The 19,386-nt window shown below is 47.4% G+C and overlaps 1 long non-coding RNA gene across 3 annotated transcripts; it reads left to right on the top strand.

The window, feature by feature from the left end:
• The first annotated feature begins 11,434 nt into the window (after positions 1-11,434).
• On the top strand, positions 11,435-17,526 carry LOC103352077 (uncharacterized). Of its 3 annotated transcripts, none has more exons than XR_011378660.1 (3): positions 11,435-12,025; positions 12,736-14,910; positions 15,679-17,526. It is a non-coding gene; the product is annotated as an uncharacterized lncRNA (long non-coding RNA). The 3 variants fall into 3 exon arrangements; XR_007913707.2 differs by having other exon boundaries at positions 16,025-17,523; XR_519607.4 differs by having other exon boundaries at positions 11,435-11,708; positions 16,025-17,522.
• The last annotated feature ends 1,860 nt before the right edge of the window (positions 17,527-19,386 follow it).

Below are 19,386 nucleotides of genomic sequence, written 5' to 3'. Positions count from 1 at the left end.
ACAGTTGGCCTGGCATTCAGAAGTGAAGCAGCCAAAAGAACAAAGCAAAGAAGTAGCAGGAGCAGAGTGAACATGCTCACTTGGGCCGGCATTGAGAAAATGAGCTCTCAGGAGCAGAGGGGGGCTGCAGAGACTGGGAACTCACGGTCGTTCTCCTCCAGCCTGTCCCTCAGGGTCCAGGCCGTCCCTACAGGGTGGTCTCCTGCCCGGCACCCAGCAGCTGGCTTCTCCCATCACGGGAGGACGAGGAGCCTGGCACCCTCCTCCAGGGCAGCAGGATCCTGCCAGAAGACAGAGGCACTGGCGAGACGGGCGAGCTCCCAGTGGGGGAGCCTCTGACGGCACCTTACCACCTGTTTCCTTGGGCTCAGTTCTGCCGTAGATGCCTTTTCTCACTCTGTGACAGCTTCAGTGTGACAACTGTGGGACTTATATTCCTGGTACCTGGCACATGCTTGTGGAATCAATAAATTAAGGGTATAGTGCATTGCTATGAAATGCACCTACCAGAGGTGTGGCTCCGAGGAGGGGACCTGAGTCAGTGGCTTGTCACCCAAAGAGGACTGGGTTCTATCAGCCACCAAGATGCTGACGTAACCACATGCTCCGAGCCGCAGAGCAGGAACACCCAGCGGGCTTCAGAGGCAATTCACTTCCTTTATTTCTATAGACTAACCAGCACTGAGAGTTAAAAGAGAAAGTAAAAATGCACCTGTTGGGTTGATGATGCAAAACCTGTATAAGTTTAGAAAGATTTGTCACTCTGAATGTGTGGTCTTCAGATCCATGACAGGAATTTTCTGTTTTTTAATTTGCATGTCCATAGAAAAACAGATTAATTAAGTTACTTTAAAAGTCAGTTTTCAATTGTTGGAATAATAAGTCATAGAGTTAGTATACATGTCATATTCTCTAAATGTTTGATCTGTTTGTTTCTACCCATTTGCCCAGTAAAGATTACACCAAAGCCACTGGTATCTTTAGGGTTGAATGGTTCCTCATCTCTGCCCCAGGATGTGAAACAGAGGCCATGGTCATTCACGCTGAGGGCCGAGAAAGATGCTGGTAGCTTCCATAACCTTTACTTGTTGATCATGAATGATCAAATATGTTTATTTAAGAGATACTTACTTAGTGTTTACCATGAGGCCCTTACTCTGTTATGATTTCCTTGTAATAACAGAAGAAGCTAGAAACAATAATCATTATATTCTTAGAATTGTATCTCTGAATTACATCTGTTCTTTCTGTATTCTTATTACAGTAACATGAAAAAATAAAGAATCAGAATAAAGAAAGAAATAGGCTGGATGATATCTTAAATAAAATAAGATACTATAAATATGAACAAAAAAATAATAGACGGGGTTCACACAAAGACCCGAGGGTCTGGTTGTGCCCTTGACTTTCCAGGAGCTCCCATGGAAGGGCTAAGAAAAGACTTAACAAGGAATAGAAGGAAAGAGAAATCGTAAGAATGCAGGACTTCTGCTCCTGTTGAGACCACAGCTATGGGACTGGAATTAGGGTGCGGCGGCCTGGGAAGGCTAAAACAGACAGTCAGAGTCAAAGGTAGCAAGTCAGATGGCCACATGCCATGACTTACGCCTGTGATGACAGCAGAGAAAGCCGAGGACCCCTGAATGAGTGCGACTGTGTGTGTGTGAGTGATGGGGGACAGATACAGTGACAACAGGGAGTATATAAGAGGGTCAGTCTTGGCTGGTTCTGAGAACCCCATTCGTCCCAACAGCCTGGTTCTTCCTGCCCTCACCAGGAAGTGAGCAAGGGGAGTGGGTTTTGGGGCCTCTTAGCTGCCCGGGGGCTGGCTGACCTGGAGCCCGAGAGGTGCCTGCAGCAGGAAGTGTCCTGGGCTGGGGCTGGGCTCCCCAGGCCAGAGGCACTGCCCATAGGTGTGGCTTCCTGAGGCTGGCCCAAAGGTGACCCTTGCTGGCAGGAAAGAGGGTTCTGGCGCCAAGGCAGCCAGGTGCCAAATGCCTCACTGCATTCCACTCGCTGTTAGTCACCTGCAAGGGAGGACTAGGAGAACGGCACTTCTCCCTGCCGAGTCTAGTCAGGACTGCCTTGCTACCAGGCGCTGCCACTCCCACCCGGAACCTGCTGAGCCCAGCATGCCATCCTGGGGTTGTTTGCATCAGAAATAGCTTCTAAAGTCATGTTGGTTTTTAAATTAAAGTAAATTTTATAGGGAGAGAGAACAAGAGAGCACTCCCATCAATTGGTTCACTGCCCCAAATACCTGCAACAGCTAGAGCTGGGCCAGGCTAAAGCCAGGAACCTGGAACTCAGTCCAGGTCTCTCATGTGGGTGGCAGGGCCCAAGCAGGAAGCTGGAACTCAAACCCGGACACTCTGATATGGGATGCGGGTATCCCAAGTGGCATCTTTCCTGCTGTACCAAATGTCCACCCCACCTCATACTGTCATTCATTCACTTTACCAACAGGCACACAGTGACACCATGGGCCTGGGACTGGGGGAGTTGAAGAAGACATGGTCCCTGATATTAGGAGCTCAAGTCTAGAACATGAGGCAGTCACATCGATGACAATGAATCACAACGGACTGGGATGCATCCCACAGGGATTCACTTACGTGACATTCTAGAAGGGTAGGGTCACTGAGCAGGGAACAGGCAACTTGTGGTTCTGAATTTGCCAAAGAGACAGCAGGGAGGCGACGCGCCATGTAGAGGGCCGTGCACAGGGCAGGGGCCAGGCAGCCAGCACCAGCGGCCCTGTGGCCTACCCACCCTCTGCTACAACTGGCACACTGGCAGGACAGTCAGCATGGGACAGTTGTAGCTGCGACTTAGCAGAGTGGACAATAACAGCAGATCGTCTTTTTCTCTTGCCTGAGTCTGGGTCATTTCTAAAGAATAGACATCTATTTTCTGGCAGTCCTGGAGGCTGGGGAATCCAGGACCCAGGAGCGGGCAGGTTTGGTTATCTGGGCAGGGCCTCTTCTCTGCCACCAAGATGCCATCTTGGGGTGGCTCCTCTGGCCGTGGGGGCAGCGGGTCCTCCCTCGGCCGAGGCTGGAAGGGCAAGCGCTGGGGAAGCGTGCTCCATGAGGACCTTGATCCCATCCACGGGCACGCAGTCTGCGCAGCCGGTCACGCCATGAGGGCCCCACCTCTTCCTAGCCTCCCGTCAGTCACAGCTGGGGTTTGGAGACTCCCATGGCACCTTTCAACATTTTCGCAATGCTGCTAAGGTGCAGGGAACACACATTTCTCCACTGGAGTCGCTTTAAGTGTACAGTTCAGCGGTATTGATTGCACTTACAATGTTGAGCTGCAATCGCCACTATCTCTAAAACCCTTTCATCACATCACTCCAAACAGAAACTCTGCACCCATGAAGCAATCACGCCCCATTCTCCCCCCCACCCCCCAGCTCCAGGCAACCTCTAATATACCTGTTACCTCTCTGGATCTGCTGATTCTGGATATCTCCTATACATGGAATCACACACGATATGTGCTTTTGGGTCTGGCTTATTTCACTGGATGTGGTTTTGTTCTGATCTTAATGAGGCTTTGGATAACAGAGGTGGACCTCAAGAAATGCTCTTGCTGGGGACCTTCTGGGGGAGAAGCAAAGAACTGAGGACTCAGAACGGGGGAGAGGGGGCTGGGCAGACTTTCTCTGGGCACCCTGCATGCTCCCCTCTGCCTTGGAAGACCATACTCTGGACAGGGACACCCTGAACACCTACCTCTCACCTGCACCCCCAGAGGACTCCAGGTGGGGCAGGAGTACCCCCTCCAGGCTGATGGGTTGCACCTAGCAGTCCTATCTTCCACAAAACTGCAAAAGGAATTTTTAAAAAGCTTTAAGAAAATAAGAGACCAAGAATTGCAAATGAGGCAATTCAAGAAGCAGGGTTTGGAATTAATTAGCCCTTGAACTGTCAAGCCCAATTGCGTCCAGTGAGTTCTGACATTTCTAGGAATAATTAGGGACCTGGCTGTCACATTTCACAAAGGCCCAACGCTATGTGAGCAACTTCTACCTGCTTTCCCCACACAATGTCCGGAAATGCAGAAAGGAGAATTATGCCCAGTGCTAATTGCAGGTCCTTGGGTGGAAGTGTCATATTTTTGAAGAACCTTTCCTATTTTTGCAGTGCAATATAATGACCCTTTTAAGGAGCAGAAGTGAGTGGCAGAAAGGGTGGCACTTTAGAAACATCTGAAATCACTGGTGACAGTAATAGCTAACATTTATTGTGTCCCAGACACCATCCTAAGTGCCACAAGAGCCCAAGAGGTGGACATGCATTCGAACATTCGAGAGGCCCATGGAAAATGTATATTCTCAGAAAAACTATGCATAGATTTTTAACAAATTTTCCTGAAGCAGACTTACCTTTTGATTTCATTTTTTCCGTGAACATTTTGAATTATCCTTGTGGATGAGGACTGTGTGGCCCAGAGAGGTTATGCAAGTCGCTCAGAGTCACATATCCAAGATCAAACCCGGAGGGTCTAGCTCCAGAACTGGTGCTCTTTCCAATGCTATTCGCATCTCCTGTCTCCCAGCCATGCCACTGGTTTATACCACCATGGGTCCAGTCAGCTTTTCTGGTATGCATTATCAGTCTTGTTAGGAAGCATTTATTTTTTAAAATTAGTTCATTTATTTGAAAGGCAAAGTCACAAAGAGACAGGGAGAGACAGAGGTCCTCCATCCACTGGTTCACTCCCCAAATGGCTGCAACGGCCACAGCTGGGCTAGGCTGAAGCCAGGAGCTTAGAACCCTATCTGATGGGGCTGGCGCGGTGCCATGGCACACTGGGTTAATCCTCCGCCTGCAGTGCCGGCATCCCATATGGGCACCAGTTCTGATCCCGGCTGCTCCTCTTCCAGTCCAGCTCTCTGCTATGGCCTGGGAAAGCAGTGGAGGATGGGCCAAGTCCTTGGGCCCCTGCACCCACATGGGAGACCAGGGGGAGGCACCTGGCTCCTGGCTTCGGATCGGTGTAGCTCCAGCCGTTGCGGCCATTTGGGGAGTGAACCAATGGAAGGAAGACCTTTCTCTCTGTCTCTCTCTCTCTCTCTCACTGTCTGTAACTCTACATGTCAAATAAATGAATAATAATAATAAAAAGAACCCTATCCGAGTCTCTCCCATTTAAGGCAGGGGCTCAAGCACCTGGGGGGATTCCTTGATTCCCCTGTCCCCAGGACACACCAGCTGGGTGCAGGTTAGGAAGCAGAGCAGCCAGGATTCAAACCTGGGTCCATCAGGGACGCTGGCTTTACAGACGTGGCCCAATCCACTGTGTCACAATGCCAGCCTCCAGAAAGCATTCATTAATCACAGACCTGTGTATGATTCTGACCGCAACCTCTAAGAACAGTTTTTCAGGCAAGAGAGACAAGTATCTACCAAGAAAAAAGTACTTCAAAAAGTTTGTAGAAATTAGAATGAAAAAATAAATATATTTTGGTGCAAAAAATTTTGAAATCCATGCATGCAAGGTCTCCAAAAAAACTCATGGAAGCTGCATATTGTTAAAAACCTGCATGAGGGGCCAGCACTGTGGTGTAGTGGGTAAGGCCGCTGCCTGCAGTGCCAGCATCCCGTATGGAGTCCTGGCTGCTCCACTTCTGATCCAGCTCTCTGCTATGGCCTGGGAAAGCAGTAGAAGATGGCCCAAGTCCTTGGGCCCCTGCACCCATATGGGAAACCTGGAAGAAACTCCTGGTTCCTGGATTTAGATTGGTACAGCTCTCGTTTTGGCCATCTGGGGAGTGAACAGCAGATGGAAGACCTCTCTCTCTCTGCCTCTGCCTCTGTGTACCTCTGCCTTTCAAATAAATAAATAAATCTTAAAACCCAAAACTATGCATGAATATGAAATATCTCTCATATATTTCACTCATTTCATACTCAATGGAATACTTCATAGTTATCTTCCACTACCTTTATTCTTTCCTCAGATATTTATTTGGCATAGACTGCATTCAAGACAACATAGTTCAGCTTGTAAGAGAGACAGAGAACAGTTAGAGTTTTCCCAAGAGAGTTTACATTCTGGCTGGGGAAATATTGTATGCAATCCAACAGTAATAGAAGACAAGGTAGAATAATACAAAGCAAAGTTAATACAAAACTCATACAGGCAGAAACCCTTTATTCTAAAATGCCTGGGGCCAGAAGTATTTCAGACTTTAAAGTTTTTTAAAATCCTGAAATATTGCCATTTGTGGTGGAATGAGAAGGCCGTGCCAACATGGCCGCTGACAACAGAAACTGCCTGGTAACAGGCTGTGATTGGATGGCTTCGGAAACCACATGACAACGGAGCCTGCCTGGCAACAGGCTGTGATTGGATGGCTTCAAAAACTGCCTGGCAACAGGCTGTGATTGGTTAGGGCATAAACTGCCCCTTGACCAGATCAGCTGCTTTGGCTATATAAGCTGCTGTACCAACTGAAATAAATGAGTCTACAGACTGCTCGCCTCTAACACTTTCACCCGGCTCCTGGGGTCTGTGTGGTGACTCCACGACTCTAGCCTCCACCACGCTCCTCCTCTCAGAATGAATCCACCTCAACAGGCATTGACTTTACCAGTTGAGCATCCCTCATCCAAAAGTCTAAAATTTGAAATGCTTCAAAACCCCAAATCTTGCAAAATCTGAAACTTTTTGAGTGTCAGTGCCCCCAAAACATTGCATTTCAGATTTCAGATTTTTGAATTAGTGATGCTCAAGGCAAAAATTGGTAACAACAAGAAAAATACTGAGTGCTGTAAGTTATTCCAAGGAAATGACTTCCAGGCTGTGTGTGAGTGTGTGTATGTGTGTGCTTGCACTGTGTTATGCGAGGTGGGGAAAAGGCTGGTGGAGAGAAGATGGCAAGGAAGAAGTAAAGAGATGAGGAAAGAAGAGGAATCTGGGATGTTATGGAAAAGTAATGAAATAGGGGCTGGCGCTATAGTGTAGTGGGCTAAGACTCTGCCTGAGGTGCTGGCATCCCATATAGATGCCGTTTCCTGTTCTGGCTCCTCCAGCTCTCTGCTGTGGCCTGGGAAAGCAGCAGAAGATGGCCCAAGCACTTGGGCCCCTGTACCCACGTGGGAGACCTGGAAGAAGCTCCTGGCTTTGAATAGGCTTTTGCATCCAGCTGTTGCAGCCATTTGGGAAGTGAACCAGTGGATGGAAGACCTCTCTCTCTCTCTCTCTCTCTCTCTGTCTCTCTCCCTCTCTCTGTCTGTAACTCTGTCTCTCAAATCAAAAAATAAAAATCTTTTTTAAAAAGTAGTGAAATAAACTTACTCTGGGTTGAATTGTGTTTTCCCCAAATTGGCATGTTGAAATACTAACCTGCAGTACCTCCAAATTTGGCTGTATTTGAGTATAGGGCCTTCGAAGAGGTCACTAAGATAAAGCGAGGTCAGGCGAGTGGGTCCTAGTCACTGTGAGTGCCTCCTCATAGAAGGGGAGGCTCTGCGTGTGCCAGCAGAAGGAGCGAGGTCTGAAGACGCAGTGAGCAGATGGCAGTTTATGAGCCAGAGGGAGAGGCCTCAGAAGAAACCACCCCTCTTGACCCCTGGGTCTCCAACGTCCAGAAAACACATCTCTGTTGTCTACACTAGCTGGCCCTTGACCCTTTGTGATAGCAGCCTTGCCACACGCAGAGCCTTGGGGAAACACAAGTGGATAGAAGCGAATGGGGCACTTTTGGAAACTCTGAATTGTATTCCGTGGATACTGGGGAGCCATGGCGGGTCTCTCAGTGGGCTGATAAGAGTAGCAGTTGTTGCATTTGTTCAGTTCAGCAAACGTTGATGGGGATCTGACCCATGCCAGGCACTGCCAAGCCCAGCTCAGCAGCTGCAGCAGTGAATGAGACAGCTCAACATCGGCCTCGTCAAAGGCACCCAGGCCCAGAGGGAGAACAGGGGAATGGGTTAGATTGTGTGGGGGTGGGGGGAGTCAGGGCGCAGTTCAAAGCCTTTTATCCTGGCCCAACTCAGTGCTTTTCAATCTTCTTTTGAAAGAAGTTGATATAACCCCCACCCAGGGAAGTGCTGTCCCCAGTGCCCACCTTGCCTTCCTTGGCCCTGCTCACAGTCACAGATAGGAGAGTACCCACTGCGGAGTGGCAGGTTAAACCACAGCTTGCCATCCCTACACCCTGTATTGGAGCACTTGTTCGAGTCCCTGTTGCTCCACTTCTGATCCAGCTCCCTGCTAAGGTGCTGGGAAAAGCAGTGGATAATGGCCCAAGTACTTTGGCCCCTGCCACCCACGTGGGAGACCAGAATGGAGTTCCTCACTCTTGGCCCAATGGCTGGAAGCTTCTCTCTCTCTCTCTCTCTGTCACTCTGCTTTTGAATTTATAAATGAATCTTTAAAAAAACAAAGAGGTACCACAGCTCCTCTGCTGAGCTCCCCTCACCTAGAACATTTGATCGACCTTGATCTTCTGTGTTTGAGTGTGTGCTCTGAAGGTTCATGTATTGGAAACTTAACCCCCAAATTCTTATATTCATAGTGTTTTGAGGTGGTGCCTTTGGGTAGTGGCCTCATCTCATCCTAATCATTCCCCAAAGGCCCCACCTCCAAACACTGTGTACCTAGGAGGGCATCAGTGGCCTTACAGGGAGGGGAAGAGGTACCTAGGCTAGCACACTATCTGTGTCTTGCCACGCGATGATGCTGTAGGAAGACCCTCACCAGTGCCAGGGCCACACTCTGGACTTCACAGACTTCTGGACCATGAACTCAGTAAACTCCCATTCTTTACAAATTATCCAGTCTTAGGTATTTTGTTCCAGCAACAGAAAAGCAACGAAGACATCTTCCATGGTTTGCATTTTGAGAGCATGATGATTCCACCTAGTGGATTCCTACACCTACCACCACAGAAATTGTTCTTTGGATATCAGATACCATCTGCAAAGGTTGATGATGGGAAAATAAAAGATGGAAAAGCAAAATTCAAAATAAAGGACAATCAAACGAAAACAAAAAAGAAATATGTAGGATATCTATGGTGACAAGTATTTCCCCAGTGTGTTAAGGCTGAATAATGGCCCCCAAAATTGTCCATGTCCTAATCCCTAGAATCTGTGCATACATTTCCTTTACACTGCAGATATGATTAAATTGAGGGCCCTGAAGCAGTAAGATTAGCATGAATCATGCAAGTATTCAAGTGGGCTCAATACAATCACATGGACTCTTTTTCCCCTAGTATTTATTTGTGTATTTGAGAGGCAGAGACCCAGAGACAGATAGAGAGAGCTCCCATCTGCAGCTTCACTCCCCAAATGTTTGCAATAGCCTGGGCTAGGATGGGCCAAAGCTGGGAGCCAGGAACTCAATCCAAGTCTCCCAGGTGGGTGGCAAGGACCCAAGTACTTGAGCCATCACCACTCCCTCCCAGGGTACATATCAGCAGGAAGCTAGAACTGGAAGCAGAATTAAGACTCACACTCAGGCACTCTGATCTGAGGTGTGGGTGTTCCAACTGGTGGCTTAATTGCTAGGCCAAATGCTTGGTCTCTCTCTCTTTCTCAAATGCTTTCAAATAAATAAATAAATCTTTTAAAATATTTATTTATTTATTTGAAATTCAGAGTTATACAGAGAGAGTAAGAGAGGCAGAGAGAGAGAAAGAGAGGTCTTTCATCTCCTGATTTACTCCCAATTGGTTGTAACAGCTGGAGCTGCACTTATCTGAATCCAGGAGCCAGGAGCTTCTTTCAGGTCTCCCACGTGGGTGCAGGGGCCCAAGCACTTGGGCCATCTTCCACTGCTTTCCTAGGCCATAGAAGAGAGCTGGCTTGGAAGTGGAGCAACCAGGACTCGAACCAGTACCCATATGGGATGCTGGCACTGCAGGTGGCAGCTTTACCTGCTATGCCACAGCTCCGGCCTCAATAAATAAATCTTAGAAAAGAGAGAGGGATTGGTTCCCAGTTGTAGTCATAGTGAAATGTGATTATTAAGGAGGGGTCAGAGAGATGCCACACGGTTGTCTCTGAAGATGGAGGAAGGGGCCCTGAGCCAAGGTATGTGTGTAGCCTCTATAAGTTGTAAAGGGCAAGGGAACGGATTCTCCCCTGGCATCTCCACAGGAAGAAGGCAGTCCTTTCATAACTTGATTTTGCACCACTGAGACCTTTGAAAATTTCTAGTCTATGAATATGTGTTTTTAAAGTCACTCATGTGGTAATTTATTATAGCAGCAGTAGGAAACAAATGCACTCTGTTTTCTGTAACTCAGAGAAACCAGACCTGTTTACCTGACCTGTGCACCCTTTAGGATTGGGCCTGGCATTGCTTTCCTGTTCACAGCGCCGTTATTCTGTGTGATGGGCTCATTGGTCTTGTTTTTCCTTCTAATTCCTAAACTCCTTAAAGATGGTGTTATTTATCATAGAATCTATAGGTCCTAAGTGTCTGCTAATAACAGTAGATAGAATTAAAAAGGACAGAATGATCCAACATGGGAAGCAGGCCACACAGCAGACTCATAGAATGACAAATGCCCTAAATAGCACTCCAGCCTCAGAATCAGCCCTTAAGGCATTCGGATCTGGCTAAAAAGCACATGAGAGCATTTCAGGCATGGAAAGACAAGACACTGTGGCAAAAAATGGCCTACATGAAAGATCTCTGTGAGTGAGATCCCGATGGAAAGAAGGGGCCATCGAAGAAGGAGGTACCTTTCTCTGAAGGGAGGAGAGAACTTCCACTTTGCATATGGCCCTGTCTAGATACTGATGGAGATTGTGGACTCAAGAGGCTTCCATAGCCTTGGCAGTTCATGACAAGAACCTCGGGTGATCACTGACGTCATAAATAAGAGTGTCAGTTGTTAAATCAACAACAGGAGTCACTATGCACTTGCTCCCCATGTAGGACCTCTGTCCTTAATGTGTTGTACTATGAGAATTAACAGTAAAACTAGTCTTCAAACAGTACTTTATACTCTGTGTGTCTGTGTGAGTGCAATCTGTTGAAATCCTTACTTAGTATACAGTTGATCTTCTGTATATAAAGATAATTATAAATGAATCTTAATGAAAAATGGGATGGAAGAGGGAGTAGGAAGTGGGACAGGAGTGGAGGGTTGGGAGGATGGGTATGAGGGGAAGAACCACTATATTTCAAAAGCTGTACCTATAAAATTTATATTTATTAAATAAAAGCTTTTTAAAAAAAGAAAAGAATCTCTAGGTTTGGCATAGTGCCTGCCACATAGAAGATTTCAAGAACCATGAATGAAACCTATCTATGGGGACCCAGAGCTGCGAAGGGCTTCAGAATGACCTCATAGAATCTACAAAGAGAGGCTTCTTTTAAGACATGAAGAGGTCAATCTGACATCACCACGGATGTATATGTATGTCATTATGCTGAACTGAATCAGTTCAGTGTCACCATGACAACCAGAGCTCCCATTCACATGTGGAGAATGGTGAGTCACTCGGACAAGTATCAGTGAATGCCTGGCCTCCCAAGAAAATATCTGTGGGATGTGACTCCAGGCCCTTGTTCCTGAAGAGCGTTCTTCCACTGGGCCTCTTCCAAATGACTCTCCACGTGTGATTCATTTAACTGGTCACTCCAGCAAAGGCCTGGGACCCAGAAACAAAGCTTTGTTGGCTCGGATGTTCTCCTCAAGAAATTGTGTCTATTTCTGCAAAGAAATGAGCATTGTACGTGTTTCATTATTGGGCACAAAGTATTGAAGTAGCTTTCTAGAAGCACTGATGGTGGGCAATTGGAGTGTCAATAACACAGCTTCCTCCAACGTGCGTCTTTGGGAATTATTGTCAACTGCCTCGAGCAGAAACTCCAGGAGCTGGAGAGCATGGGCTGCAGAGAAAGCCCCCTGTCCAGGATCTGAGCTGTTGATGCTCTCTCCACAGTGAGGCTTCCCACGAGGACACTCTGCAACCTCCTGGCAACAGCCTTATGGTCTCAGGCCAGGGACAGATCCTGCCCCTGGGAGGACGTCTCTCCCTCCTGCAAGGTACCAAAGGGCTTCACCAGAGTACGTGGTCAGAGCTCCATTCACCCCACAGTTGAGCTCCACTCACCCCAGATCCCAGATTTGGGGCTTTGGGAAGCAGCTCTCCCTGGAGCTGACCCAGAGAGTTTATTTCTCCCCTGCTCTCCGTATCCTGTGCCCCTCTCATTGGGGGCAGAGTTTTTCCATCTGCTTCTAGACCCTCTGCTCAACTGTTTCCCCAGACCTAACCCTGACTTCAGGGAGCAGATCCCCAGAGTAGCCACCTGAAAGGGTCCCTTTCAGGACAGCTTATGTTCAGGCAGGTTTCAAGGGATGACAGTGCTCACTGGTGATGCTTCCTTTGTTATAAACTACACAGTGGTAAAAGATTCTGTGTGTGTGTGTGTGTGCACGCGCGCATTTTCAATATAGGTCTCCATTCCCTTCTGCTTTCCTTCCAGTTACTTCCCAAGGCCTTGGGGCAGGACACAATCTTAGCATGTGATGGTCCTGGGCTGAGAAGAGCAGTTCTTTCTCCCTCTTCAGATCAAAATAGTCACCAGGCAGGGATTTGGGTGATGCTGATGGGTCCCAGGGCAGTTGCAGATACAGGTTCATCCAGTCTGAAGCAGTAAACAGGAAGTGGATGGTAGGCTATGAGAGCTGAGCAGTTGACACAGTTTTTTTTCTTCTTGGTTCATGGTGTTTTGTTTTGTTTTGTTTTGCTCCAGGTCTCTGATACGGGCACGTTTAAATCAAGAACTATTTAATAAGCAACCAAGACATTTTATTTGTTATAACTTAGCTCAACCAGGAAAAAAAATGGAAATGGATGAACTAACAACTGAAACCTTTAGAGTGAACCTTATCCGATTACCAACCTGGGATTTTGTCACTGAGAGAGATGTGCTTGGACAAGAGCAGGAGTCTAGAAGATTCTGAAGCTGGAAGAACCTGGTGAGGCTCCCTCCTGGGTAAGGGGCTCTGGTGGTGAGCAGCCTTATTCTTCTCCCAAGAAAGGGCAGGCCCCCAGCTAACACAGTTTTGCCATTGGGAGGCAAGCCAACTGCTATTAATGAGTAAGCAGAAAGCCCTCATTCAGTCTACATGAAAAAAAAGAGTGGGATTTAGAAGAACTCTGACATTAATACTGTATCCAAGAGGCAACAACTCTGGAGAAAACTTAGAAGCGACGGGTGAGGAGGGAAGACTGGCTCTCAGATCTTTCATCAAGATGGAATATAGGTAAAGGAGTGATGGAAGGCCTAGGAGGGGGAAATCAGAAGAGCTGAGCAGAAAAGAATGTGTGTCAGAGGTTAGAAAATGATGACTTTGGAGGAATACAGGGCCTTGGGAAGGAGAGAAGCAATCGAAAACCTCTCTGGGGAATCACAAGCCTTTGGAGCAAGAGGTGCAACTGTGTGTAGGATGGAGCTCTAAAGAGGATGCCTAATGTGCACACCAACGACCAATCAACAATAGTTTGCTGCTGTAAACCTGTATCTATCCATGGAGAGGGTGATTGGACTTTAATAGCAGTCTGTCTGTGTGGACCTCGTTGTTCAAGGAATCTTTAGTTGAAAGGCATTTTCCAACCAAGTGGTCACTATGACATATATGTCAGCATCTGTCAACTGCTAACCTCTGTGGTTTTAGAGAAGAGCACAGATAAGTACCCAAGCTGTTCCTTTGATCACACTGGAGTGGATATCCTGTAGCTGTCTTTCAAGTGACTCATGGCCAAGTCAATCATCCAGTACTAGGCAGAAACCATCAGGTCGAAGTCTCATCAAAGGGAGATCCAAGGTGGTGAGCCAGAAGTCACCACCAAAGCCACAGGAAAACCCTGGCACACAGGAAGTGTTGGATGTAGTATGGGAATACAGAACGTACATGGAAAATTAAGATAAAACACAGAACTGCAAATAAATGTATGCTTTTAGTTGATTGTCATTGGCTGTACCTCCAGAATCCCAAATCCCAATAGTAGCTCTCTGAGAAAAAGTTTAAAATACTCTGCCTTATGAAAATATAAGGATGTCACGCCTAGCCTAATATTCTATAGTCTCATTTTCCTCACTTCTTTCTTCATGGGAAAATCAAATATCATGTGTTATCATAGACACTGAGAAAAAGGTACAATGTCTAAATAAATACATGAGAACTAATCCAAAATATAAGAGAAAGAGTTTATGGAAAGATGGAATTAAAGGATAAAATTATGAACTTTATTTCTCAACATGAGCTCTATCAAGTTCAAAGCACTTTTGTAAGCAATGATATCAGTATTCAATCCATCCCTAGAGAACAGGAGGTCCTGGGAATTTAACCATATGTATGAAGTCTTTTTAAATGTTATTAATTGGATAAAAATGGGTGCTCTTTTTAATAAGTCTGAAGAAACCAAATAAAGACTGGAGAGTGGATGCCTACTGATTTCCTTTTGAAAGTCTCATCAATTTGCCTTTACTTGATGAGAGAAATGAGCAGGGACATTGGCATGGTGGAGAAGGATTCTTTTGGAAAGCTTTCCCAGATACCTTTCTACTGAAGTTTTGGCTGACTTCTGGAAAGCACTCTCATAATCAGAAGATATTATTTATCTTCTGTCTCTGCTGAGAGTCAACAGGTAAAATGCCTTGGGCATCCTGAACACTGTTGCCATGGCCTTTACTCTTGACCGGTCTGCTCTGGCTTTGACTGGACCACTTCCACCTCTCGGTAGCCATTGCTTTGATTGTGCTTTGTCTTCGGGATCAACTGGCAAAGCTTCATTCCATCTCCTGTTACAAGTCTTGGAAGAAATGCTTCTGAATCTCAATCCCACTTGTTTAAAGTTTCCATGGAAAGCTCTGCTCTTCTCTGCAACTGACCTGGACATGACAATTTTGGCACCCATCAAGCAGGTAGTTATACTGTTTTATTTTGCAGTTAGAACTGTGTCAGCAGAACCAACTGAGATGTCTTTGATGTTACTTATTTTTTTTTTTACTGCTAATCATCAGTTCTTTACAGTTAGGTTAAAACTAGATTAATTTTTTTTCTCTCAGAAGCTGATAGCTATGGTTTGCTGCTTTGGAGCAGCCAGGAATTGAACCTGCATCCAAATGTGGGAAGCTGGCACTGCAGGCAGAGGCTTAACCTACAGCACAAGCCCCCTCAGTCTTTCTTCAAACAAGCTCACCATTTGCAAACAGTTGGTTTCTTTGGGGGGCTTTGTCTTCAAAACATTTTGCAAAACATCGAGTATTTCACCATTATTCCACCTAATTATCAGCATAAATTTGGTGGTGTTCCTGCTTCATTTCGAACAGAATTCTTTCTTGTGGCCCTGATAAGGTTCTTTTCAAACTGATGTTTCATCCTTCTTAGGGGCTCAGATTAAATACATGCTAACCAGTTAGTAGGAGTTATTTTGGTGCAAATTTTTTTTTTTTTGAAATTTGTGCCTAGTTTTGTCATCAGGTGCATTTTCATGAACTTTGGTAAGACCCTTTGAATGGAGAAGATAAGAGCACACTGCTTTTCACATTATGAAACTACAACAATGACCATAGGTAACAAACTAGAAAGGGTTGTTCAACCGGGGACCTGGTTCCTGACAGAAGGTACTTTTGGGTAGCTCAATGTCTGCAGGGTCAAACATTAAGGCTGTTTGCTAAATATCTTTTCAGATGTCTTCAGCTTCTTTCTTACTTCTTGGATCCACTGGGAGCCCAGGGGTCTGAGCCTGGCTCACGCCCATGTTAGAGGATCTCCCAAAGCTTTGCAGGCTGGCATGGCAGCTCCTGAGACACCATGACATAACACGACCTGCTCACATATGACCTACTGCTTCCTCCACCCCAGTTAAACCCCCACCATTTAGGACAACTCCCTTTCCTAGCCTTAGATTGTTTATTTATTTATTTTTACGAAAATGTGAAACCAAGTGGGTTATTTGCCAATTATCAGCTGATTTTTTTTTTTCACTACTGAACACTGAGTCTTCTCCCTGTGATCTCTTCCTCCTGCCGCAAGCCCTGGACCATCACTGCCTCTCAGGATCCAGAACTCCTTCTCCGAGACCACGTTTAACTCTACTATGAAACCTTTCCGCATCCTCCCTCTCCGGTGGGTCCCTTGCCCTTTGCAGCTCTGTGACCGCAATCATACCCCGCTACGGACTTTGAACCCTGCTATTTTGCCTGTTAGATCTCAACTTGTTGGCCTTGGGCAAGCAATCTAAGCACCTAAACTTCAATGCCCTTATTTACAACATGGGGCTAGCAGCCATGTATTCTTCATAGGGATTGTTATCAGAATTAAGTGAACTTATGCAAGTGTACAGTTTGACACATAATGAGTGTTAGTTGCCACTGGTAACAATAATATAAAATAAATAGCCTCTCACTTACTAAATCCTCTTATGATCTCCTTCCAGCTTCTGAGACATCTCCCAGCTTCCTTCTTTGTATTTAGCTCCTCCCCATGTGTCAAGATCATCTGTCAAAATACTGACGTGTGAGCCCCACCCTCCAGAAATGCTCCCTCAGTGGGTGGGGCCCCGGCATGCCTCATCTCTGTTCCCGACGCGCCTCTCATGCAGAGCCGGGCTGGAGAAGCCTGGCGTGCCACTGCCATTTGCCATTTCTGTCACACAGCCTCTTTCAGCCCTTCATTTCCAGAGCAAAGCACTATAATTTGGAGGGCGCCAACGCCAGGACATCCCACTGTTAATGCCCAGAGGTGAACATTTCCCCTTGTTTCTAAATCCCCCATGGCCGTTCCCGCCCAGCTCCCGTGGGTGACTATTTTTAATACCTCTTGGGTTTCCTTTTTATTTCTGTCCCAGTAAAGGGCTTGTTTGGGATAACTCACTGCACACAATGCTACGTAATAAAAACACAAGGCAGAGGTGAGTAGTGGGGGGTGATGAATACATAACCCGCCCCCACCCCAACTCTCCAGTCCCCGTTTCTCTTCTCTAGCTCATTACTTGATCCCAGTGGCCATGAGTGGGCAGGGGCAAGGAGAGGGCACCCTGGGGGACGGTCTGCTTGCCTGTGCCAGACAGTAGACACACCGACAACTGGGCTCTTAGAATAACAAGCAGAGAGTAATTGCTGATAGAGAGATGTCGATTCCCATTTCTTGCCCTCTAGCCTTTTAAAAACTTTTGTTCAAAGTTATATGTATAAAGCTCATAGTTCTTACTGGGCATTGAATTTCAACGGGAAGTGAGCCAAGGTAAGGACCGGAGAATCGGCCAACCTGGGAATGCTTCATCAGCCCCTGGACTGCTGACTCAATCCTCTCTTTGAACTGCGGGAATTGTGTAACTTTAGTGTGAGTTGAGCCCTGGGGTTCTATTGCCAAGATGGGGGGGTGGGGGCGGCGGGGAAGGCTGATTAAATTTGAGACATGGCAGATAATAGCCAAAGGTAGGGGGAAATGTGACCTCCCAGGGGAGGGAATGAGACGGGGAGACAGGATGTGTTTCAGAACTGTGGGCATTGCAAGAATGGAAGTCCTCATGGTGTGATGACTGCTGGAAGAAGCAGATGTCCCCTGCTGCCTTAGTCTCCCTCTTTCCTTGTTCCTCTGGATTCTTCTAGTTCAAGATGGTCTCCGGTGGTGGTGGTTTTTCTAATAGACCAGGCCAGCTGACTGAAAACTCACAGGAAAGGCTCATGCAATGTCAAGGTGACTCTGAGGACTGGCTCACCCACGGACTCTGGCTAAGGTCGAGGACATGGCACACCCACTCCCAAGAGGACTCAGCCTCACATCAGACTTGGAGCTGTTCCACCCCCACTCCCGTCTCCCATACACAAATGTTCTGAACCTACTCCAGATGCATTCAAGCTATTTTTGTTGGACAGGACTTTGGATGTAATTTTTGCAGATCTGGAAATTAATGCTTAGAGGTTAAGTGACCCGATCACCTGTACCTGTGACAGAGATAGGACCAGCTCCTGTGCCTCCCACCAGCCTTGCATTTGTTGATTTCCATCCCTGAGCTAGAGAACAACAGGCCAGCAGCAGGATGACCTATGGAGCTGCATAAGGCTACGGTTCCTGTCCCCCAATCCTTCGATTTGGGGGACACTTGAAAATTATGCCTCGGCACTAAATACACAAACAAAACAGAAGAGCAAGTGGAGACTGCACGAGCCAGCCAGCGAGGACATTCGTAATGCATGAAGTCACTAGCTTTCAGTGCAAACCACCTGCGGAAGACGGGTTCTTAGCTGATTGCCACAAATGAGGCTCTGCAAGGCTCCTAGTTGCAGCAGAGAAAATGTGAAAAATCTAGCAAACATTCTGCAGCTTTACTCAGCTCGTCCAATGCAAATATTTGCTTTGCATCAGGAAATGGCTCCCAGCACCGGCACCAGTCTCACTAAGTACATGATTACGGGGCCACGTGGTCAGCTGAGTGCCCAGAGTGATTGGAGGTTCTCTTGTCTTAGCCACCCCTCTGAGCAACACCTTTTGACAACAACAGCACCTGAGTCACAGCCAGTTTAGATTCCTTCCAGGCTTGGAAGCTGCCCCTCCTATTTATGCCTTCTGTCTTTGGGAGACCAGGATGCTCCAGAGCCCCCTGCTGGGGAGCTTACCTTGGCCCTATCCAGCTGGGTGTACCTGTCTGGACTGGTTACCCAACAGGGACTCAGACTTTCTGATCCTTATTTTACAAGAGGCTTTGTCTGCTTAAAAGTCCAATGCCTGGTGATGCCCTGTCTTTCCTGTCTCTCCTGCCCCTTCCTCTCAACAGGGGAAGGAAATCCATTTGGGAGCACATGGGGTGGATTAGGGCAACCTTCCCCCACACCCTGGATGCCACTGGGAAGACGGAATAGCTGGTGGGAGGCAGCTGACGCTCCCGTGAGCTTCACGCCCTCCCTTCTGAGCACATGGGCCCCCGTAGCCACAGGCTGCTCACCACACACGCATGCACGCAGCAGGCAGCTGAGACAGTGGGAGAGCGTTTGCCAGCTGCATCATCAACTGGAATGCAAACAAGCAGAGCCGGGGAGCCAGCTTGCGCTTGCGCCCACAGCTGCTCAATCACGTGCCGCCTCCAGGGTCACCAGAGCACTCTGGGCAAGGGAGGGCAGTGCTCTGCCAAGCAGGGCTCCCTGGTCCTCTCTCCTCTATGATGGCGCCTCCTGTCTGGGTGTGGCAGCAGGGGGCCGGTGCTGGGGACAAGCCCTAGAGAGTGTGGCTGTGGTACTTGAAGGACAAGTTGGGGGGAAAGGGGGAGGGAGAGCGAGAAAGAGAAAAGACTGAGTTTCTTTGGCTTACAAAGCCCCAGCACCGGAAGTTAGAGGATCTGATCTGTGCCCTGGAAGCTGCTGTTGCACCTGCCACTTTCCCTAGTCCCCCAGCTCATG

This window comes from Oryctolagus cuniculus, chromosome 9 (assembly GCF_964237555.1).
Source record: "Oryctolagus cuniculus chromosome 9, mOryCun1.1, whole genome shotgun sequence".
In the NCBI taxonomy this organism is placed as follows: domain Eukaryota; kingdom Metazoa; phylum Chordata; class Mammalia; order Lagomorpha; family Leporidae; genus Oryctolagus; species Oryctolagus cuniculus.
This window is presented reverse-complemented; position numbering and strand designations above follow the sequence as displayed.